The sequence below is a fragment of the Maniola hyperantus genome, chromosome 15, assembly GCF_902806685.2.
Source record: "Maniola hyperantus chromosome 15, iAphHyp1.2, whole genome shotgun sequence".
In the NCBI taxonomy this organism is placed as follows: domain Eukaryota; kingdom Metazoa; phylum Arthropoda; class Insecta; order Lepidoptera; family Nymphalidae; genus Maniola; species Maniola hyperantus.
Genome location: NC_048550.1, coordinates 1299466 through 1324375, shown reverse-complemented (window position 1 = coordinate 1324375; position 24910 = coordinate 1299466). Strand labels below are relative to the sequence as shown.

Sequence of the window (24910 nt, the reverse complement as noted above, 5' to 3'; positions counted from 1 at the left end):
TGTTTGCACAGGACCGAGCCGTGAGCGACCGCGGGCGATTGACGCGAGTAATCGTTCGTCGTACTTGCACACTCGTTTATAGCCCGGCGACAAAACTATCGAAACTACACACTCGCTTCCCGCTGATCGCCAACTCGTTTAAGTTTCTAGTTCTACTCGTTTCTCGTTCATCGTCGGCGGTCGGACCACTGTCTAACTCTAGCCGTGTTTAGCTGCATCGGTGATGGGAACGTGTGTCACGCTGACGCTCAATGTTTACTCGCCAGTCGCCGTGTGCCAGATACAACCCAACTAGTAACAGCCATATAAGCTCGCTTTTTATGGGGCTAACCTACAACTTCGAGGAAAATACCTATTAGTAAAGCGAAGTCTTACGGTCTTGACCGTTGTCAAGCGCGTAGATTTTTGCTTGAGCCAAGCATTTGACCGTTTACAACGTTTGCTGTCACACTGCGAGCCGCCTTTATGTTTGCAGTGATACCGCCACTCGGCGGGTCACTGCGAACCTGCGCCCCACGCGCGAGCGGCTCGCAGCGGGCTCGTGCCTACGTAGTACGTACTCGCTTGATTCAGTATCAGATACGTTACATGCTACACGGCAGTGGCGTGCACAGGATTTGAAGCCAGGGTAGGCATTAGTTAGGTAGGAACCTGTTTACTGGCAGTTTACAATGAAAAATATGCACAAACTATTACAACTGGGGTAAGCAGTGCATTTATGCCTCTATGAGCTGCACGCCACTGCTACACGGCTAGGTGAGTACCGTGCTTTACAAGGTTCATAACTGTCGTGAATTGTGGTAAGGTCACGTTTTAACCATGGTTAAATAATCGTTGGCCGTAAGTAAGAAATTTCACCCTCACCACCTGGGTGCCTGGTGCACTTCGACCGTCCGCTGCGCCAGATCCCTCTTTCCACGCACGTGCTAACTGTGGAACCAACTCCCATCGGCGGTGTTCCCACTAGATTATAACATGGGGTTATTCAAGGGGCGGACCAACAAATTCCTAAAAGGCCGGCAGCGCATCGGCGGTTCCTCTGGTGCTGCAAATGTTCATTGGCGGCGGTAATCACTTAACATCAGGTGACCCGCCTGCTCGGTTGCTCGCTATATGTTAAGCTAGGTATATAGATAGTCAGTGGCGTGCACAGGGTTTGAAGCCAGGGTAGGCATTAGTTAGGTAGGAACCTGTTTAATGACAGGTCATAATGAAAAATATGCATTGAGCTATTACAACTGGGGTATGCAGTGCATTTATGCCTCTATGACCTGCACGCAACTGTAGATAGTAGATACTAGGCATCACCGTCCATCTTTATTTTCATTCAACGCGTTCAATCTGGATCCAGCTGGACCTAATCGCGTGTTATGCACTAGCCACAGAACGCAGGCATCTAATTAGAAATCACGGTAAGGTTATGTAACCAGCATCAGGCTACAGTGGGCTACAAGCTTATATGGCGCCTATTAACACCGTTTTCGAATGAAGAGGTAAGGTATGCGTTTCTAACTAATTATGTGTGTTGTGCTGCATTAGTGGAATACGGAAGCTATAAGGAACATGTTGTAGGCAAAGAAACTGCATAAGTACTAACTAGCATTCTAGGACTTGCTACTTTTCTATCGGAATGAGTTGCTTGTAAGTGTGGCGCCTTTCTTTTTAAACTTATTTATTTCAAACATTTATTTCTTTGACATAAGCAGTGTTTCAATTGCTGTGCCTCTGAGGGAGTAAAAAACTAAAAAACTACTTAAAGCTAACTAGTTTGTTTGTTGGTTTTTTAGGGTTCCGTACCTCAAAAGGAAAAACGATCAATTTGTTGTCTGTCTGTCTGTCTGTCAAGAAACCTACAGGGTACTTCCCGTTGACCTAGAATCATGAAATTTGGAAAGTAGGTAGATCTTATAGCTGACATTTGGGGAAAAATCTGGAAACCGTGAATTTAGGGTTAGATCACACAAAAAAAATTAAATTGTGGTCATGAACTAATAATTGGTATTTTCAACTTTCGAAGTGAGATAACTATATCAAGTGGGGTATCATGTGAAAGGTCTTCACCTGTACATTCTAAAACAGATTTTTATTTATTTTTAAATGCATCATAGTTTTTGAATTATCGTGCAAAATGTCGAAAAAATACGACTGTAGTACCCTCATTTCGCAAGCCTGACTCGCACTTGGCCGGTTTTTCTTCTATCACGTCGCAACGGAGTGACATGATTTTTGCATGGGTGTGACAGACAATATGGGTATGGAAGTCACAATGAGTTCCCACGGGATTTTTAAAACCTAAATCCACGCGAACGTAGACGCTGGCATCAGCTTTTACAACAAGGTACAGTAAGCGGCAGAAAATAATGTACATCAGCCTTTAGAATGACATTTCGACTTAGTAGAGCGTTGTCTGTGTCACTCATACCTGTATGACGTTATGTCGGTCTCAACGACAGAGACAATGCTCTACAAATTCGCTATCTCCTAAAAGTCGATATACATTATTTTCTTTATATTTTGTTGGGAAGGATAGAAGTGTAATAAAACGTTTTGTAACGCTCTGGCCTTTAGGTAAACAGCTTCGATGTTCCACATAAATCAATCGGTATCAATGTCCACGGAATTCAGCGCGAGACCTATTTAGAAATGCAGCGGCGAACCGCGCGGCTCGCTAGAACAACAACATTACACACACTTTAAAGGCAAGAGCACACTCGATATCCACGACATCCGCGATCAGAAATTGTGTAACTTTTCTAAGTTTTTTTTTTTTTTTTTAAAGAATATTAACCATATTAAATGACTAATATTCCCCTTTCCTCTCCAACTAAGCGTCAGGCTTGTGCTAGGAGTAGGTACGACAATAGTGCAACGGGCGGGGTTTGAACCGTCGACCTTTCGGTTTTCAGTCCACTCCTTAACCGGTTGAGCTATTGAGGCTCTTAATTACTAGACATATGTATAGTACGCGACAGGTTGAAATGGCAATCGGGGAGGGAACACCTCGCACACCCGCATAGCCCCCGCGCTAACCCAGTGCGGGCGAATGCGGGTGACGTGCGGGTGTGCGGGGCGTCCCCCCGCCTCATATCCCGATTGCTGATTGACTATAGGTATCTTGAATGGAGGTTTCTCCACAATCGGTTTTCATCAAACATAGCTAAGAACGATTTCGATCAAACAGGCTTTCGAATAAAAGAAACCGCATTCAAGTCGGTCCCTCCATTTGGGCGCTACGATGCCACAGACACACACACAGATACACATTCAAACAGAGGGGCTGTTTGCGACCAGGCCAGATTGAAGTAATAAATGTCCTCCTGGCTGAAGCCACGGTAGGCAATATCAACCGAGGATATAGTCCGCGACAGGTCGAGATGGCAAGGGGAGTAAGGGAGGAACGGTAACTAACATCTGAACCGATCCAAACGTCAACCTCACCTGCACGCGCCGAATGGCGGCGGCAACCGCCGGGCTGCCGTGGTGCTCCCTGCTAGACAACGAACGAGGCTCTGGCGACCGAGCAGTGGCGGGATAACCACACACTCAGCTGGGCAACCGGCTGAATGAGGCTACAGCGAGCCTTGGGGTCTAAATAACCCCAAAAAAGGACTAGAGTAGAGGAGAAGAGAGTTTGGAGAAGGAGTAAACGATGGAAAAAGCGGATCCCAAAGAGAAACATCCCAGGAGGGTACCAGCGCCGATAGTGGTACTGGAGAATCCCTCACTGAAGCTCTGAATATGTCTTCGATACCGAGTATAATCAGAGCTTCAGGCCGCCCTTCGTATTCTGGGGAGGGCAAAGGTTCGCCAAACATGCAAACAGAAAGCACACAATCACACACACATATATCCACATCAGAAACAGCAGCCTCATACAACCAGGATACGACTGCTGCAGCTGTTTACGGTCACCTAGATGCTGCAGTTGAAGACGGTATAGAAACCATGATAGATGACTTCCGCAGACGCACAGTAAAAACTGGAGAAATCGAAATGACTTCAAGCGAAAGATCACTCGATACGGAAGTCGACATAAACCCCTTTGCTAGGAGAAGCAAGTTACAGAGATCACCAGTTAAAGACATCAGTGCTGTTGAACCAGCTGGTTTAACACGTTTTAGGCGAGAGAGAAGTGGGTCACTTCCAGTCATACACAAGATCGAGGAGTTAAGGAGTAGGAACGACAGGAGGCAAGCGACAAAGAGACACAGAGGATACCGAAGACGACAGGTATGATGACATGATAGCGCTATGCACAGAACTGTCACAGATAGCAAACAACCTATGTAGACTAGTAGGAGAGAACATAAACACTAAAGTGGAAATTAAGAATGGAGTGAAACACTTAAAGAACCGTATGGACGGACTAAAACGCAAAATGAAGGACTGGGGTGATCATGCCAACCAGAACCACCCAAAGACAAGAGCGAGAACAGTTAGTAAAAATACCCAAGACTCCAGCACCCAGACGGAAAAAGAGAACAAAGATCAAGATAACATAGAAGCAGATCGGGAAGTGCTAGAGACAACCACTACGACAGTCAAGTCTACTAGAAACCAGAGCACCCAGACAGCCAAGCCTACTAGAGACCGAAAAACCCAGACAAATGGTGAAAACGAAGAGATATCGCGGCTTACCGCGGTTGACGAAATACGGAACAAGCTAGACGAAGGCTTAGACTTCAATGGACTGGCACAAATTATCGAAAACGACTGGCCAGAGGAAGTTTATAAAGCCGTCAATTTACAGAAGGCTAACCTGTTATCGCTAGACAGGAGCTGGGACATTGCGGCGATAGCAGAACCACAGAAGGAAGGAACAAAAGAAAAACCAAAGGGAGTGAGAAAGTTACTAAAAAGAGGGTATCCCGAAGCAGTAGAACTGCTAGACGAAGGTGAACCGGGTAAGATAGAATTTACGGTTCGCACCAATAAGAGCTCAAAGAGTGGCGTGGGAGAAGGAGAGAGATATATATACGTACTGCCCTGCATTGCAACATTAGAGAGGCGGGAGGACATGGAACTACTATATAAACAACTCGTCGAGTTAAAAAGACTAAGTGAAGAACGAACCACGAACAAAAATATCGCGTTCGTCATGGAAGCTGAATTTGACAAATGCAAAGTCAGAAAGATAATAGAATCGATATATGCCAGCAGTTGCAAGACAATTCAGATTCTAGTACAAGGAAATGAGCTCCCAAAGGAAATGGGAAAAAGCAAGACAGAAAAAAGGACTATGGAGACTATTACGCTAAGAGGTGAAGGTACCTATGCGGATATGCTTAAAAAGGCAAAAACTGGAGTAACCACCACCGACATAAAAGAACTAGGGATAACAGTAAAATCTGTTAAAAAAGTAGGTGGGAAAGCAGGCGAATCACAGATGATGATGAAGGTCCTAGCAAACAAAAATCAAGCAGAAAATTTTAAAGAGAAACTTATAGATGTATTCCAGGGCGAAAAAATTGAGGTTAACATGGGTGGAGAAACCACATTCCATATAGCTGGGATAGAAGATGAAAGCGGCTGCGAGGAGGTCAAAGAGGCCGTAGAAACTCAGCTTAAGGTACCTGTGAAAGTTCGATCCTTGAGACCAACCCAATATGGAAGCCAAAACGCGACAGTATCTATAGACAATACTCACGCTAAAAAAATACCAAACTTAGGGTGGGTGAATATAGGTTGGACAAGATGTAGAATAAGGAAAAGAGTCAACATTGGGAAATGCTACAAATGCTGGGGCATCGGGCACATCGCCTCAAAATGCCAAGGGCCGGATAGATCTGAACTATGCATGAAGTGCGGTAGAAAGGGCCATAAAGCAGCTAATTGCTCTAACAGACTGTATTGCCCTATATGCGAAGAATCGGGCCATAAAGCCATTTCTACAGGATGCCCGGAATTCAGGAATGCCATTAGAGGCTCGCACCTTTATTTAAAAACATCGTAATGGATTTAAAAGTCCTTCAAATAAACTTAGACAGAGTGCGAGCTGCCCATGATCTCTTCCTAGCAACAGCTAAAAATCTAAATATCGACCTCGCCATAATCGCTGAGCCAAACGAAAAGATATCCACAGCAGCAGGCTGGGAGAGAGACAAAAGGGGCGACGCGGCTATAGTTATCTACAACAAAGGTATTACAATCAAAAAGGTAATAAAGGGAAATGGATATTTGGGACTAAAGCTATCAGGCCTCACGGTATACAGCTGCTATTTCTCACCTAATTGCAGCATAGACCAGTATAAACAAGACATAGATGAACTCAGTGATAGTATAAGAAATCAACAAGGAAACATGTTAGTGGCTGGGGATTTCAACGCTGCCTCAAAGCTGTGGGGAAGCAAAACTACAAACCACAGAGGCAAGTATCTAATGGAAACCCTCGCTGAGCTGGATCTGGTCACCATAAATACAGGGAACTTACCAACCTTTGAAAGGGGACACAAGTCTTCTAGACCCGACGTGACGCTTGTTAGCTCTGACTGGGCAGGAAAGATGGCTAACTGGAAAGTGATGGAGGAAGAAACTCTGAGTGGACATAAATATATTTCATTTGAAGTAGTGCAAGAAGAAATTAAGATCCTCCCACCAGCAACAGGGTGGAATATGAATAAAATTAACAAAGAAGTATTTCAAAAAACACTCAGTTGCGAACAAATCAAAACTCCTAAAGACTTGGTAGCTGCCACGACTAAGGCATGCAATCAATCGATGCCCAGAAGAAAACGTGGCCGGAAGAAGCAAGTATACTGGTGGAATGAGGAGATAGCTGAAGCAAGGAGGGAATGTATTGAGCGCCGAAGAACATACACACGAGCAATGACAAAGAAATACAAAATGAAGCAAGAAATTGACGTCGAAGAACCTAGAAAAGAATATAAACTAGCAAAACTTAATCTGCAGCTATTAATTACAAAATCTAGAGGTAATAAGTGGACGGAACTGGGTGAGGCTGTAGATAACGATGTGTGGGGCTTAGGCTATAAAATAGTTACGAAAAAACTAAAAAAAGGGCCCCAAATACAGATTGGTATCGAACAGATGTGCCAAATAGCCAATGTACTATTTCCATCACATGACCACTTCGAACGCTTCAAGTATCCTACCCAGGAAATACCATTGGTAACTAGCGACGAACTAAAGCGGGCATGTGATCGAATCAAGCTGAGAAAGGCGCCAGGACCAGACCTTATACCACCTGAAATAGTCAAATTGGCCGTTTCCACAATCCCCGATAAAATTACAAAAGTCGTGAATGAGATTCTCCAAACGGGGGAATTTCCACAGATCTGGAAAGTAGCAATACTACTATTGCTACGCAAAGCAAAGAAACCTGCGGACGACCCAACGGGATATAGGCCGCTATGTTTACTCGACTGTTATGGGAAGCTGTTAGAGAGAATCATACTGAACAGAATGGAAACTCTCTTACCAGACCATGGCGACTTAGCAGCGGCGCAGTATGGCTTTAGAAGCGGTAGGTCTACACTCGGTGCAATAGATAAAGTGATAACCATCGCTGAGGCGGCCAGGCAAGGTACTCGCCGTAAAAAGAAACTCTGCGCATTGGTAGCACTGGATGTTCGGAATGCCTTTAATTCGGCCCCATGGGAGTTAATACTGGAAGAAATCAACAAGAGAGGCTTTCCGAATTACATATACAACATTATAAATAGCTACTTACAGGATAGACAAATAATAGTGCGCGACAGTGAAGGTAAGAGTACGGACATACGAGTGACTAGCGGGGTACCACAAGGCTCTATCCTCGGACCAACGCTATGGAACATCCTCTACGATGACATACTGCGAACCGACTTCGGGGAGGATGTTCACTTGGTGGGTTTTGCCGATGACCTAGCGCTGGTGGTGGCTGCCCGCAAGGAGGACGATCTCATGACAAAGGCAAACAAGGCACTGGCAAATATAAGCGGATGGATGGCGCGAAAACGGCTGCGTTTAGCTCCAGAAAAAACTGAAGCTATTATGCTGAGTGGACGCAGACAATTTAAGCCCATTACATTCTTGCTGGAAGGGGTCAGGATAAAACCTAAAGATAAATTAAAATACCTTGGCGTATGGTTTGATAAAAGCCTAACTTTCTGCAAGCATGCTGAGGAAGTATCGGAGAAGGCAGATCGGCTTACAATGGCACTGAGCCACTTAATGCCTAAACAAGGAGGCCCCAGGGCTAGCAAAAGGAGAGTATTAGCTTCAGTTTCCCACTCTGTAATGCTATATGCAGTCCCGGTATGGGGTAGAGTACTGAATTGCGCTAAATACAAACATATGCTGTGCAAGGTACAAAGGCAGATGGCTATACGAATCTGCGGTGCGTACAGAACTATATCGCTGGACGCGGTGTTGGTGATAGCTGGCCTGATACCTATCGAAAGATTGGCGAGGGAACGTACAAGAATGTACAACAGTGAAGACCAAAGGACACCAGAAGAAGAGCGAAACCGTACAATGGAAGAGTGGCAGACGGAGTGGGAAAAGGGAGGAAAAGGACAGTGGACGAGAAAACTTATCCCCAACGTAAAGCTCTGGATAGGAAGGAAACACGGAGAAGTGGATAAGTTTATAACTCAAGCACTTTGTGGCCATGGTGTGTTTAATACCTACCTCCATGCTATTGGGAAAGCGCCCAGTGACTCATGCTCGTATTGCGGTGCAGAAGACACGCCAGAGCACGCAATATTTCAGTGTGTGGAGTTCGAGCACAAAAGAAAAGAAGCCCAGGGAGAAGGCGAATCAATAACGCCTACAAATCTTGTCCCTCGTATGCTCTCAAGCGAATCACAGTGGAATGCATGCACTGAAATGTTGCGTGCTATTATTAAAAGAAGAATCTCGGATGAATGGGATAGGCAGAAAAAAGATAAAGCCTAAACTGTAAAGACAGCCATCTTTCAGATGCAATGCAAAGGTTTTACCTGAAAGATAGAGCGGAGGGGGGGGAGGAGGTTTTTAGTCCGTAGGCCATTGTGTTGGAGTCGGGCATGCCGGAGGCATCCATGAGGATTTTCCTCCTCCCCGAACGGAAAAAAAAAAAAAAAGGTCGAGATGGCAATCGGGGTATGAGGCGGGGGGACGCCCCGCACACCAGCACGTCACCCGCGGGGGCTGCGCAGGTAGGCGTGCGGGGCGGCCCCTGCGGAGGAGTCAGGAGTGTGTCTGAAAACACAGATGCACTCTCTATTCCCTAACTCTCAAAGTCCGATCGTGTGTGTGTGTGGCCTTTACTGGTGCACTGATAACAGCCCGATAACACCCGCACAGCACCGCTAAGATCCTAATGACCCGACTAGATGACGTAGGCATCCGCTAAGGATTTTTAAAAATTCAACCCCTAAGGGGGTAAAATAGGGGTTGGAAAATTGTGTAGTCCACGCAGACACGTCAAGTCGGGGGCATAAGCTAGTTAACAATAAAATGAAATGTCTTAACATTTAAAAGGGATTTTTCTGTTGAAGCGTCGTATGGGGCCAAACAAAACAAACACCCAAGTTAATACCGCACGTAGTTACCACGAACTACGCAGATCCTAATCATTCCTGGAACACTCACAATCAGTACCCTTATTCTAAATGCAAAAGTGTGTTTGTTTGTTGGTTTGTCCTGCAATCACGTCGCAACGGTGCAACGGATTGACGTGATTTTTTGCATGGGTATAGATAAAGACCTGGAACGTGACATAGGCTACTTTTTATCCCGGAAAATCAAAGAGTGGGAACGGGATTTTAAAAAACCTAATTCCACGCGGAGGAAGTCGCGGGTATCAGCTAGTTACACTACAAAATTCGTGAACTACAAATGTAGGTAATTCGACGAAAATGAGAAATGATTGAAGACTTGTGGCTAATTCCATAGATCCGTTATCTAGAACTATGCTAAAGGAGAAAAGGAAACTAGGAAAGCGTTATTAGATCAGGAATGTGTAGTTAATCAAAAGCCATCATCATCATCATCACCATCATCAACCAATAGACGTCCATTGCTGGATATAGGTCTCTTGTAGGGACTTTCACACGCCACGGTCTCGTGCCGCCTGCATCCAGCGGCTCCCTGCTACTCGTCTGATGTCGTCCGTCCACCTAGTGGGGGGTTTTCCAACGCTGCGAGGTCGCCATTCCAGCACCTTGGGCCCCAACGTCTATCGTTCTATCTCGTCGTCTATCGTATCAAAAGCCATAAAGTATAGTTATTGATGGAGCCTGCAATGGCAGGTTGCGAAGCGACAGAGGTCGCGGTTACGTAAGCGCGCGAAAGTGAAACCGAGCCACCGAGCCGCCAAGCCGACATCGACATTGTTAAGGGGAAGTGTTGCGCTTTCTTCTAACATTTAGTCTGCGGCCCAGGTCGCAGCGGGTGCGTCCTGCGGGGCGGCCAGCCAGCGTGTACAACAAACTCTTAATATTTACGAGAAATTGGAGGGAAGACGCGCGGACGCGTCCTAATCAAGAGCATGTGCCCGCCATAGAGAATTAGGGGTCTTATGCCCAATCTCACCAACGACCCATAAGATTTAAGGGACCCCTAATTATATTTAGGGGCCAGTTAGGGGATGGTTTCTGTTTCACCAGTTTTAAACAGTCCCTTACTGACTAAACGGTCTCCTAAATTTAGGAGGTGGATAATTGGTCCCATAAACCTTCACATAAGTAAAAGTTACTTAAAGAAGGCATGATGGACACTGATTTATTTGATTTCCTTCATAATTTAGATATGATTGATACTATATCCTTCATACTAATACATAATAATGCGAAAATGCGTCTGTCTGTCTGTCTGCTAGTTTTTCATGGCCCATCCATTCAACCGATTTGGACGAAATTTGGTACAGAGATAACTATTTCGATAAAATATATTTTTTCGAAGATAGAGGTTATTAATATTAACAATAATTATTATATTTGTTGGGGAAAAATGATAGCAATTTTTTTGGGATTTCCTGATAATAGTTAAGTTTTTCATATATCTAAATTTTATATAATATTGAATCAAATAGGTATTATAATAAATAACAATTCTGTAAAATAAACTTCAATCCAAATTAAAACTAAAAAAACCTAACTTATCTACTATTGAAGCTACGAAATAAAAGCATAAAAGGTTAGGTAGGTAGTTTATTGCTCACCTAACGGTAAATTTTGAATGGTTCGAATGAGTCTGTTTGGTGCTAACTGCTAACTAAAAGGTACTTATTTTATTTATTGGGGATACTTAATAAAATATAATACAAAATGCGCGGTAAATAGAGTACTCGTAGTACGTGACAGGTCGAGATATCAATGGGGGTCTGAGGCGGGGGGACGCCCCGCACACCCGTACAGCCCGGTTTGGGAAACCACGGGTGACGTGTGGGTGTGCGGGGCGTCCCCCCGCCTCATACCCCGATTGCCATCTCGACCTTTCACGTACTACAAGTACTCTATTTAATAAAATTCGCAATACATCCCAAAACAGTCAAAGCAAAGATCTAACAGAGTGTCAAACATAGACTAAAAATATGATGTTTTATTGTATATTCACACAAAATTATAATATGTATCGGTCAAAATACAAAAGAAATATTTCTCCGTTAAAATAATACATGAATTACGTATTTTTTCTATAAAAATTAACCAATTCCGATATAACCGGTAACAACAACTCTGTATCATTCACTATCGTCGTAAAAAATCTGTCACATACGGAGGAGTCCCATAGTTAGAGGCCTGTTGCGTTCGTGAAAACAAATTTTAGTTATGGGTTGATTTAGGGGACCTTTTAGCTTAGCGGTCATCTAACTATGTGATTGTTTAGGGGATGTTCGTGAAATCGGGCATTAGACTTTGGGGTTTAGAATTAACTGCTTAAAAATTGAACTGAAAATTAAAACAGACTTGATTTCATATATTGAGCGTCACGTTGGCCCGCACGCTCACGAAGTTATGTGAATCACGTCTGCTTGGCTCTTCAATACCGGATGAAACCCCACAGCAGCGGTTTACAGCAGGCAATATGCCTATTAGCCATCATCCATTACTGGTGACGCCGTCGTTTCAACTGGTACGGCATCATGCAAACTAGATCGCAAACTTGAACGCGAGTGGTATTTATGGATGCATTGCAAACTGGACGTCGCTTCAAGTCCGCTGCAAGCTTGATAGTAAACTTGGTCATGTATGGCCAGTTTAACAAGCAATCAAGCCTGCTAGCTATCATGCCAGGATTCCGTTGGTACTGGTCCAAATTTAATGCGCATGACTGCAAAGGAGCATTATATTCTGGTATCCCTGATGCTCTATAGAAGCGGGCCAGGCATGAAATCCATGCCATTCGCACAGCCTTCAAATTGGAGGCCTATCTCGAGGGAGCCACGATCAACCACAATCAAAACAAAAGCTGAGCTAGCTTGGCATTACAAACATAAAAAGGTGTGACAATAAATGCCTATCGAATCACAACAGAACCAATTTTGCCAAGGGCAATGCCCAAAGTAGGCATACGGGCAACAGAGCAGTAGGGAGGTTTTGTTAGCAAACTAAACTGACAAGGTTGGTGACAAATTAATGATGACTTTGATACCTAAAGGCTTTCGAGGACAGGACGTTGGGGTCCCAAGACGCTGAAATAGCGACTATGCCACCGTTCTACTACCGAATTGTTAGTAGTCTCCTGAAACAGATAAGATCAAGAGTCGCAGGGAGTAGTTATAAAGCGGCGTAAAACCATGAAGTGTGGAAATCCCTCCAAGAGACCTATGTCCAACAGTGGAGTTCCATAGATCGAGACGACGAATACGACCTTAATGCCAGATTGATTGGTGAAATTCACCTTGAAAAGCGAAAGGGACCGTAACACTTACACCGATACGAGCAACCAGTTTCACTGAGCAGGGAAAGTGATCGGCTGACATTCTGCATTGGAACTTGGAACGTTAGAATTGCCAGATTGTAGTATTTACTTATGAAACTGGAGATTTGTATAGAAATTGGACCGTCTTTATGCAAGCAGTGTTAGGCCCGTACATGATGTTTTTTGCGCAGCGGTATTTCCACGTAGGAACTCATATTCGAAAGTTTTACGAATTTTCAGTTTGTCCATGGCGCCATAAAGTACCAAAATTTCACAAAAACAAAACAAATGACTGAATTTGAAATTAAAATAATTATATCTGACGATATTGTTTTCAACAATCTCCAATTTCCTAGGTAAATAGATACCTATTATTAAAGTTAACTTCGATCGTGGTGTGTAATCCACTTTAAAAAGCGAAAGGACAAAGTTAAGTAACATCAATTTGTGAACTTTCGTTTTGATTAAATATACTTTTCAGTGTGACCACATGCGGTCTGCATGTGGACTGGAAGCACAGTTCAAGACAGTCTCCCCGACTGTCTTGAACTGTGCTTGACCTTCTAACAAAATGTCGACGCTTCGACGTCACTGACAGGCGTCAAATGTTAGTACATTTCACGCATGTAACCTTAAAGTAGCCCAATTTTTCTTTGATTTTACATCACCATAGCCTGATCTTTGATATATTGTTGACTGGAGGATGCCTTCGTCCGCATGCATTTAGGTTTCTAAAAATCCTGTGGGAACTCTTCAATTTCCCGGGATAAAAAGTAGCATATGTCCTTCCCCGGGATGCAAGCTATCTGTACCAAATTTCGTCAAAATCGGTTGATCGGTTGAGCCGTAAAAAGCTAGCAGACAGACAGACACACTTTCGCATTTATAATATTAGTATGGATTCAGGATCCCTCACTCTAGTTCACTCTGATTCAGCTGTTCATAAATAGACAATTCTGTTTAGACATACGTAACAAGTAAGGAACAACAGCGAAACAGAAGTTTGGTAATTGTTCAAGTTTGAAGGTTGTAGAAAGAAGGTAATTATAACTTTCAAAGTCTTTGCAGTGACCTCTGTGGCCTGTGTGGCAGTCAATGCTACGCGGAAATGGAGCTAGCTTTCAAATGGTAGATTTACGGCCGTAATCATTAATCAATCTATCCGTAACTCGATAACTTACTAGCAACAATGTTGTTTGTCAAAAATACCATACAGAACTAGCGACCCGCCCGGCTTCGCACGGGTAGCTTATTACAATTTTCGTAGGGAACTCTATTAAAAAAAAATATAGCCTGTGTCACTCAGGAATAATGTACCTTTCTATTGGTTAAAGTTTAAACAGTAGTATAATATACAATACATTAGGTAGGTACACGGCGGACGTCGAGCTGCTCGAACTACGAGTCATGGAATCTACGAGTACCTACCAACTGAAATTATAAATAGTAGTTCCATAGAGACGAGTCAAACAACTATAGGCTATACCTATACCTATAGTAATAACTGAAGTAGGTAGATGTGTTTGTTGTCGTGAGTCACTCGGTCGTCCCAGGCCCCCTAGCATGGGCAGGAGACAAAAATTTTATCCCCCAATTATATCCACTGACGAGGGATAAAATTTACTTGTCCACCTCTCAAAGCACGGCAACAGGGGAGAGGAGAAGTTATCCCTAAATCGGGGACAATTTTATCCTCGACATTAGACGTGGGTTTAAGTTTATTCTCATAGAACTTAAAAAATCAAAACATGTCTCGCGGTACCTGTTGGGTTTAGGTTATGTTTGGGTTGTGTTTGTGTTATGTTTGGGTTGTGTTTGGGTTATGTTTGGAATATGGTTGGGAACCCCAACATAAACCCAACATAGGTCCCAAATACCAATTACCATTAACCCAATAAAGGTAAAGGAAAAGATCCAAAAACCGAAAAGTCCCCCGTTTTATTCACTGTGGATAATTATATCCACCCGTGAGCCCAAGCTCGGAAAGTGGATAAAGCTGTCGGAGGGGATAAAGATTTTATCCTTTCCCCGGGGAGAAAATTATATCCCCGCCCATGCTAACCCTGCAGGCGTGCGGGCAGGGGTAAACGGTCTACAACTTTAATAAAATGATTGCACGCTTATTGGCCAGTCTTTTGTAGTTCACTTTGATGCTCCACTGCTACACTGAAGCACACAGTAAGGATATTTATAAGTACCCTTATTATAAATGCGAAAGTGTGTTTGTTTGTTGGTTTGTCCTTCAATCACGTCCCAACGGTGCAACGAATTGACATGCTTTTTTGCATGGGTATAGAAAAAGACCTGAAGAGTGATAAAGGCGGGATTTTTAAAAAACCTAATTCCACGCGAATGAAGTCGCGGGCATCAGTTAGTATATTATATCTTCGGTTCTTGGAGATAGAACATGGGGGTAGTTTAAAAAAAAAATACTGATGCGGAAATACACCTAAACTAGCTAACCTGGAGCACTGTATTAACAGTTGTATAGATTCGCGAGCTAGGTGAGGAGTTCTTCTGATGGGATGAGACACAAAATGAGGAGATTCGCGGAAGAGCTAAGGTCAATGACGTAGCCCTATCAACAAGTTGAAGTGGCAGTGGGCAGGCCATGCGTAATGTAGGAGCGATGACCGCTGGAGTCGGAAATTTCAAGTAAACATAGTGTGCGCAATTCTAGCATCTTCTTGGGACCCCAACGTGTATCGGTTTCGCGAACTAAGTGCACTGCTTATTGCAGCTTCGTAACCCGTTGAGCTATGTCAGTTACTCTGGTTCTCCTATGGATCTCCTCCTTTCTGATTTGATCACGTAGAGAAACTCCCTCCCGTCCATCTATCGTATGAACACTAAGAAATTCAACAATATCTCGTTGACTAATCTCTACGTCGTAATCTCTTTCTACGACTTTAATAATCATGAATTTCTGTTAGGTCGTGATTGCAGTTCAGTCAAAAGTATATAACGCAAATCTAGATTTACCTCGTTATACGGAGAGAAATAATGCTCCGTATAAGTGAACGTAAGAGTTCACTTTCAAATAACGGAGTCCTGCTCCAAAAAACAAAAGTTACTCATTGCAATTAAAAATAACTGAACACAATTTTAAATTCGGTTCAACTCCATATTCTGTGGTTATCGATAAAAAAATCAGCGTGTTGGTGGTCTGTGGGCTGTGGGCGTTACAAACTCAAAGATATTTCAACATATTATTAGTAGTAGATACGACCAATTGTCGGAAATCATAAGCTAAGAAGAAGCCACAGTGAGAATTCTGCAGATTATTACAATTTACCTATTCAAGCAATAGATAATACAAAGGATTAGTAAGCTGAAGTGGCAATGAGGCAGGAATTGAAGAATTTTGGTCGCTGAGGCAGACGCGTTGTGGAATGGCAACCGCGTACCGGTAAGTCTGTCTCTAAAAGCCTAGTGAATAGCTTAAAGAAGGTGGCATGAAATGGCTGGATGAGGAAAGCGGAGGACTGAAAGTGGGCCCTTGGATAGATCTATGAGCAGCACGACGCAAATAGGCTAATAATAATCATGAGATAGCACAAAAGATTAGCAACCTGAAATGGAAATGGGTAGACCATGTCTAATTCATGGCCGCTAGGCCGATTACCAGCAAGCGCAGCGTGGCTATAAGGCTACACAGGTGGTGATAAGTGACTGGATAAGAAAGGTGGAGAATTGAGTGTCGCGCCCACGGAAAGCCCTATGTACAGTAGTAGACGACGCAAATAGGCTAATAATTGTGAGATAATACCAAAACAAATGAGCCCAAATTTTCGTATTGAAAGTAAATTTTTCCAACGGCCGCTCTGACCTTCAAATATCTTGGTACAAATGATGAGGTACCGTAACACTCAGACGGTACGCCGTTACTCGAGATGACTAAAGACACCGAGATGAGTGGCCACTGGCCGTGCACCACTAACTTATTCTTACTTTAATTTTTTTTTATAAGCTTCCTCGCGCGGATTCAGAATGCACATTTTTTTTTAATTCTCTCTTAGTGGCGGTTGTAATAAAACAGCTGTGTAGTAGAAGCTGTGATAGCCTAGTGGTTAGGACATCCGACTTCTAATCGGAGGTCAGGGGTTCGATCCCGGGTACGCACCTCTAACTTTTCAGAGTTATGAGCATTTTAAGCAATTAAATATCACTTGCTTTAACGGTTAAGGAAAACATCGTGAGGAAACCTGCATGCCTGAGAGTTTTCCATAATGTTCTCAAAGGTGTGTGAAGTCTATCAATCCGCACATGGCCAGCGTGGTAGACTATAGCCAAAACCCTTCTCACTCTGAGAGGAGACCCTTGCTCTGTAGTGAGTCGGGCGATGGGTTGATCATGATGATGATGATAGTACGCGACAGATCATGATGGCAATCGGGGCGGGGACGACCCGCACAACCCCCGCGCTAATCCGGTGCGGGATAGTGCGGGTGCGCGGGGCGTCTCCCCACGCCTCATACCCCGATTGCGATCTCGAGCTGTCTCGTACCTACATGGAACAATCTAAATAGCGGTACGTTAGTACTATTATATATTCTGTGACAGCGGTTGGAGCTCTAAGGCCTCGTTTACGGAGACGCGGGGCGTCGCGCGTTGCGATGGGCGGCGCGGCCCGCACTGAATTGAAACATGGCGTTACTGTATGAGTGTGTTTACGGAGAAGCAATTTTAGACGCGTTTGTTTGAGATGGAGCGTTTTTTGCGGCCGAGCCCGCGGATGGCATCGACGCGTCCCACGCGGCGTTCATCGTGGCGCCGCGCCGCACGCGGCGGCAATTCTCGATAAAGCGATGCCCGCAGCGGAACCTTCTGCCAGTCTTTATTTGAATATCGCATAACGCAGACGCGCCCGCCGCGTGCAACGCCGCGGGCACAGCGGCGGGCACCGCCACTCTTCGCGCCTCGCATCTCTATGAACAACATCGTATATTGTCATATGTTTGTGATTACGCGTGCGATGCTAAGTGCCGCTTCACGCGCCGCCGCACCGTAAACAAAAAAAACGTACGACGCGCCGCGAGACGCCACGCCACACGCGACGCGCGACGCCCCGCGTCTCCGTAAACGAGGCCTAAGATTTATGACATGTCAGTAAGTTAGTTGTATTAACATAAATTGTGGATATATATTTTTATTTATTTTTATTGTGCGGCACGTTCTCGTGAAGTAATTAAGTAATTACTAATTAGATATTCTGAGAACTTTTTGATTTAATAAAATAAACTGCAAAATTCATGTCTTATTTAAATAATTTTAAGTATTTCTTATTTAAGATTTTTTTTGAAAATTCGACCTCTATGGGGGTAAGATGGAGACATGGTCGCTAACTATGGGCCTCATAAGAAAGCTCCGAGTCACTCAGCGGGCGATGGAAAGATCTATGCTTAGAGTATCTCTACGTAATCAAATCAGGAATGAGGAGATCCGTAGGAGAACTAAAGTAACCGACATAGCTCAACGGGTTGCGAAGCTGAAGTGGCAATGGGCAGGGCACATAGTTCGTACAACCGATAGACGTTGGGGTCCCAAGGTGCTGGAATGGCGATCTCGCACCGGAACACGCAGCGTTGGAAGACCCCCACTAGGTGGACGGACGACATCAGACGAGTCACAGGGAGCCGCATGATCCAGGCGGCGCAAGACAGTGGCGTGTGGAAGTCCCTACAAGAGACCTATGTCCAGCAGTGGACGTCTGTTGGTTGATGATGATGATGGTGGGGGTAATATGAGGGTTTGAAATTAGTGTAGTCCACGCGGACGAAGTCGCAGGCATAAGCTAGTTTAAATATATAAAAGGAAAAGGTGACTGACTGATCTATCAACGCACAACTCAAACTACTGGACGGATCGGGCTAAAATTTGGCATGCAGCTATCTATTATGACGTAGACATCAGCTAAGAAAGGATTTTGAAAATTCAACTCCTAATGGGGTAGGGGTTTGAAATTTGTGTAGTCCACGCGGACGAAGACGCGGGCATAACCTAGTTCTTAAATAAAAAAACAAAAATTACGAGTACCTACAATCATGTTTAAAATAACAATAGCGCTCGCGATTTACGCACGTGTAGGTACTGATATGACGCAGCGTCGAGATTTATTGCTCGTACGAACTGTAGTTAAACAGTGGCACCGATTCCGTTGTCTTTCTCTAAACTCAATTTAGACTATCTGCATCTTTTTCTTTTTAATATTGCTAAAAAGGAACGGAACATGAATTTTACATTTAAAGACTCTAAATTTTAGTGCACGCTACAAATTTAAACGATACGCTCGCGACTGGCAGCTAAAGTCACGAGGTTTGACGGCTCTAAATTAAACCTAAAACTGGGGCCAATTCTCTTGTACACAATCTCTAAACTAAACTAAATTAACAGTTCCAAACCTAGTGCTATTCTTTTCCGCAAGCAACATTATGAAAGGGATAGCAATAGATTTAGAGGTGCCATTTTAGTTTAGTTTAGAGATTGTGTACAACGGAATTAGCCACATTGTCAAACTATGTCTGTCTTTTTCATATTATATTAGTAAGAAGAGGATGCGAATGCTCTAAAATTTAGTTGTGCTCAGAATCAGTACCAGTGCAGCGCCACACATATCGTTCGCTTTATCGTTCCGACAACAACTTCCTGGTTCAAGAAACGTGACACGACTTCTTTCTATACCTCCATGATGATCAATGATTGATTATTATCAGCCTGTTTGCGCCCACTGCTGGACGCGCCACTTTTTTATTATTTCATACCTCATTTGATATATTGTTATCAAACACGCTGTAGATTATAGCTGTCTCATCAGCCAGTCCTTAGGTTTACTGTTAATATCATACTTAGTAACTACTATGTACCTAAAAGGTGAAGATTTTCCTAAGCCTCCATATAAGTACCATATCGGTCAGTCCTTTACCGTTAGATTTGCGCGCGTCTCAAACCTCAGTTTACCGCTAGCGATTAGCATTTTTAGGTGAAGGCAAGCAACCCAGTTGCCCGCAGGTCCGTAATTATGGCACAATAACTGTTACGCCATCATTATACTTATATATAGGGGCATAGGGTTGGATATCGCCTTGCAAGTTGTACAGAGGTTGGTGTTACTGGTTTAATGTTCGTCTGGCAATTCAGCCCCCCAATTGTGTAAGAAAAACGCTATCATAATCGTCAACAAATTCTGCTCTTAGATTGGCTGTGAAAAAATGTAAACAGCGAATCAACCAATCAAAGGGCAGAATTTTTTGACGATTACGATAACGATGAATACGTTTCTGCCCAGCCGAGTTGGATTCGGCGGCCAACCTCCTTCTCGCAATTGGGCTAAAGTATTGTATAGCTTATGGAAAATACTTCCTTTAATAAATCCATAACAACAAAAGCGGTGATCGCTGTATTATTTACTGTTGCAGGCAGTGGCGTGCAGGTCATAGAGGCATAAATGCACTGCTTACCCCAGTTGTAATAGCTCAATGCATATTTTTCATTATGACCTACCAGTGAACAGGTTCCTACTTAACTAGTGCCTACCCTGGCTTCAAACCCTGTGCACGCCACTGGTTGCAGGATAAATTTTACGAAAGTCATGCTAAAACTGGACTTGCAAGTGTTTGGTACACACTCCAGTAGCTTATTTTTTTGCCAACTTAAACAAAATCGGTCAGTCGGACTCGCACACGAATGGTTCCGTACCCATCATACACGCAATAAGTAATACTGTTTAATTTTTTTTTAATTTTCTTTCGGCCATTTTTAAAAAAAATCATTATTTGTCGTTATAGTGGCAGGCAATAGAAATACACATTCTGTAAAAATTTTAATTCTCTACCTACTACCACAGCCTTGAAATCGTGAAACTGTGCTACTACGGTTCACGAGATATAGCCCGCTGGCAGACAGACGGACGGACAGCAGAGTCTTAGTAATAGGGTCCCGTTGGCACCCTTCGTGTACGGAACCCTAAAAATGTAGGTTTGCTAACAGAAATTTCAACTGCTTTGACCTACTCTTAAAACTGGTACACGACGCTTTTAAGTTTTTGAGGCTGAGATTTTTTTTCTTCAAAGGAATTTTCTACAGATTTGCCCTAAAAATCTGACACGACTTTAACAGGCAGGCCTCGTACTCAAATACGTTCCTATTTACTTTAATAGGTAAGTACTACCTGTGAAAACGACTTTTATGATATACTAGATGATGCCCGCGACTTAGGTTTTTAAAAATCCCGTGGGAACTCTTTGACTTTCCGGGATAAAGAGTAGCCCATGTCCTTCCTCGGGATGCAAGCTATCGCTGTACCAAATTTCGTCAAAATCGGTTGAACGGATGGGCCGTGAAAGGCTAAAGTCTGTCTGTAATTTCGATGTAACTGCTCATATGGTTATTTGAACTGTACCATAACGGAATTACACGTTTTTAAAGTTTTTGTCTGTCATACTATCAGCTAGTCTAAAATATAATTCCTAGTTCGTCGGTGTCGTTTCATGCGTTTGATGCTTGATCTTTTACCGGTCGTGTTAGATTTCCGTTCCGAATCATTATTCTTTTGATACATCAACATCGGTCCTAGCCTCAGTTTGCCAGGATGTTACATACGTTTAACAACATGTACTTGTACCTATATTCTATGACGAACGGGGCATGGAGCAAAACATGGAGCAAAAGTACATTCAGTTAAAGATAACAAATCATTATTTTTTAAACCAATCGATAGGGTTAAGGCTGGCCTTACACTTTGTTGTACCTACAACAAGGAACTTTGTTGTACCTACAACAAGGAACTTTGTTGTACCTATTCTTCTTCCTTTATAACCTCTCCCACTGCCAAGGGTCACTGGTAGAGTTTAACATTAAGGAATAAAAAAAAGTGGACAGGGAAGCAATTATCTTTATTCTCATAAAGATAATTGCTTCCCTGTCCACTTTTTTTATTCCTTAATAATATATAATTTAAATATTAATTATAATATTTTTTTTTGATACAATTTTTTTTAATAATAATTATACAAGTAATACCTAGTCATAAAAACAGATCCATAAAATATCATAATACAAGATCAGAAAAATATAGGTATATTAGATATTAGGAGTGTTATGCAAAACACCTAACAATAAAAAGCAATTGTTATCAAGTAGGTATTGATATTGTGATAGGAGTAGAATAACATCGTGTTTGAGTAAAGTAATATGACGTCAAAGAGGCTGCGACAATGTACAAAGTAGCATGAATATATATTTTTATTCTACTAAGCAAAGATAATGCAAAAAATCCTTATGGCTATTTAGGGCTAGCTACTGTCTGAAACATTGATACCTGTTGTATAGAAGCAAGCGTTACTTTGCAGAAATCCATGATGTACAATGAACCAAAAGCTTAATTTGCTATAATCCGCTGAAACAAGTCGAATCTGCATATATATCTGTAATCACATATTGAGTGTGTTTTGGGATTTGTGTAGTGCTCCGTGGTGGTGGTGCGTATTGCTTGCCTGGTGGCTGATTTTTCCTGCATGTTTAGCAGTGGGAGGGCGGGCGGTGCATGTCGCATGCTGCATGGTATACATTGATTGTACATTGATACCTATCACACTAAATATTATAAAGGCGAACCTTTAAGGTTCGTACGCACCTGAGCGGCGCGGCGCGGCGCTTCAGTGAGCTTCACGTCGCGGCACAGAGCTTCAAAATATCATTTCTATCATTTTGTATGGCGCATATCGCACTAGAGCGGCGCGGCGCGGCGCTTCACCGCGCGTTGCCGCGCGGCACGGCTGGAGAGAATATTTTGAAGCGCAGCGAAGCGACGCGCAGTGCAGTGACGCTAGTGCGACATACCCAGCGGCGCGGCACGGCGCTTCGCGCTCGTACGCGAACGGGTATAAAAGTGACGCGCAAGTGACGCGAGGTGCCGCGTACTGAAGTTGTAGTGCGGTAGGCACCGTCGAGCGGCCTGAGGTGACGCGTTCTGCAGTCGGTCTACAACTTCAGTACGCGGCAGCTCGCGTCACTTGCGCGTCACTTCTACACCCGTTCGCGTACGAGCAACAACGTCGCAAGATGAGCGACAGTGAAGAGGATTTGATTATTATTTCTTTGTTGTGCAGAAGAAGAACGAATTATCGAAGAGAAAAAACCGGCCAAGTGCGAGTCAGGCTCGCGCAATGAGGGTTCCGTACTACAGTCGTATGATTTCGATAATTCAAAAACTATGATGCATAAAAATAAATAAAAATCTGTTTTAGAATGTACAGGTGAAGACCTTTCATATGATACCCCACTTGGTATAGTCACTCACTTCGAAAGTTGAAAATACTAATTATTAGTTCATGACCACAATTTAATTTTTTTTGTATGATCTAACCCTAAATTCACGGTTTTCAGATTTTTCCCCAAATGTCAGCTATAAGATCTACCTACCTGCCAAATTTCATGATTCTAGGTCAACGGGAAGTACCCTGTAGGTTTCTTGACAGACAGACGGACAGACAGACAGACAGACAGACAGACAGACAGACAGACAGACAGACAGACAGACAGACAGACAGACAACAAAGTGATCCTATAAGAGTTCCGTTTTTCCTTTTGAGGTACGGAACCCTAAAAAAGAAGAAGAAATGGATTGCTGACATACCAAAGTCACGCTATCAAGAAGGATATCACATTTTGTTTCCTCGCCTTCTTAATGACTCTGTACCATTTCACATTTACTTCAGAATGTCGAAGACAAAATTCTTTATGCTATTGCCTAATAGTTTTTGTGGAAATTACATTAGAAACAATAGGTATACCACACAGGTCGGTAATATAATCCTACAAGAAACCTATGTCCAGCAGTGGACATATCTATCGGTTGATGATGATGATGATGATGATAGTTTTTATGGAAATTATAAAAAAATATTTATGCATATCCATACTTATATTATTATTAACGCAAAAGTGTATTTGTCTGTCTATCTACTAGCTTTTCACGGCTCAACAGCTTAACCGAATTTGTGAAATTTGGTACAAAGTTGAATTACATCCCGGGGAAGGACAGGCTACTTTTTATCCTGGAAAATGAAAGAATTTCTACAGGATTGTTAAAGGCCCATTTATATGAAGTTTGGACCAGAGGTAGCTTGCATTCCGGGAATTGACAGAGGTAGGCAACTTTTTATCCCGGAAAATCAAAGAGTTCACACGGGATTAAAAATCTAAAAAAAAATGCAACTAGATGATGCCTGCGACTTCGTCCGCGTGGATTTAGATTTTTCTATAGGTGAGCACATTTCCGGGAATTACCTACTAGTACCTATATACCTGAGATAGATTATACCCTGTAGGATAAAAGTAGCCTATGTGTACCTACACATAGGCTAGTTTTATCCCGAAAATCAAAAAGTTTCCACGGGATTTTTAAAAAACCTACATCTACGCGAACGAAGTTGCGGGCATCAGCTAGTCCCTTAGGTTCTGTGGAAATTACATTAGAAAAAGCATTTTCGCAAAATGTCTTTGTTTTATGTGCAATAGAATATATAAAATAGGCAGGTAAACACAGGTACATATTATATCTAAATACCTATATAAAAGAAAAAGGTGACTGACTGACTGATCTATCAACGCACAGCTCAAACTACTTGACGGATCGGGCTGAAATTTGGCATGCTGGCTAGCTAACTAGCTAATATGACGTAGACATCCGCTAAAAAGGGATTTATGAAAATTCAACCCCTAAGGGGGTAAAATAGGGGTTCGAGATTTGTGTAGTCCACGCGGACGACGTCGCGGGTATAAGCTAGTATAATATAAACACAAGTACAACAATAGGTAGGCATATTTCCGAAACTATTAATTCTACCTAGATGAAGTAGGTAGGTATAATATGTACATAATATATTATAGTTATTTAATCAGGATTATTTTTACCATTGATGTTTTCTCATAACGCTCGGAGAGACATTTATACATTTAGACACTGGGAAGGGGGGAAGCCGACATCCTAGGGGTTGGGACCTTTGAGGATATACTTCTAAGAGCATGAGGAACACGTCATGTGTCAAAAATTAAACCTACG

At 43.0% G+C, this 24910-nt stretch overlaps 1 protein-coding gene and 1 long non-coding RNA gene across 2 annotated transcripts in view; one reads left to right on the top strand and one right to left on the bottom strand.

The window, feature by feature from the left end:
* Positions 1-24910, bottom strand: part of Pat1 (Protein interacting with APP tail-1) — a 67071-nt gene that overhangs the window by 34190 nt on the left and 7971 nt on the right. The gene's annotated exons all lie outside the window — the stretch shown is intronic.
* LOC138403353 (uncharacterized) overlaps positions 19006-24910 on the top strand; it is a 32139-nt gene continuing 26234 nt past the window's right edge. Inside the window, exon 1 of the long non-coding RNA XR_011237619.1 lies at positions 19006-19164. This is a non-coding gene — a long non-coding RNA (uncharacterized lncRNA). The remainder of the gene's footprint in view (positions 19165-24910) is intronic.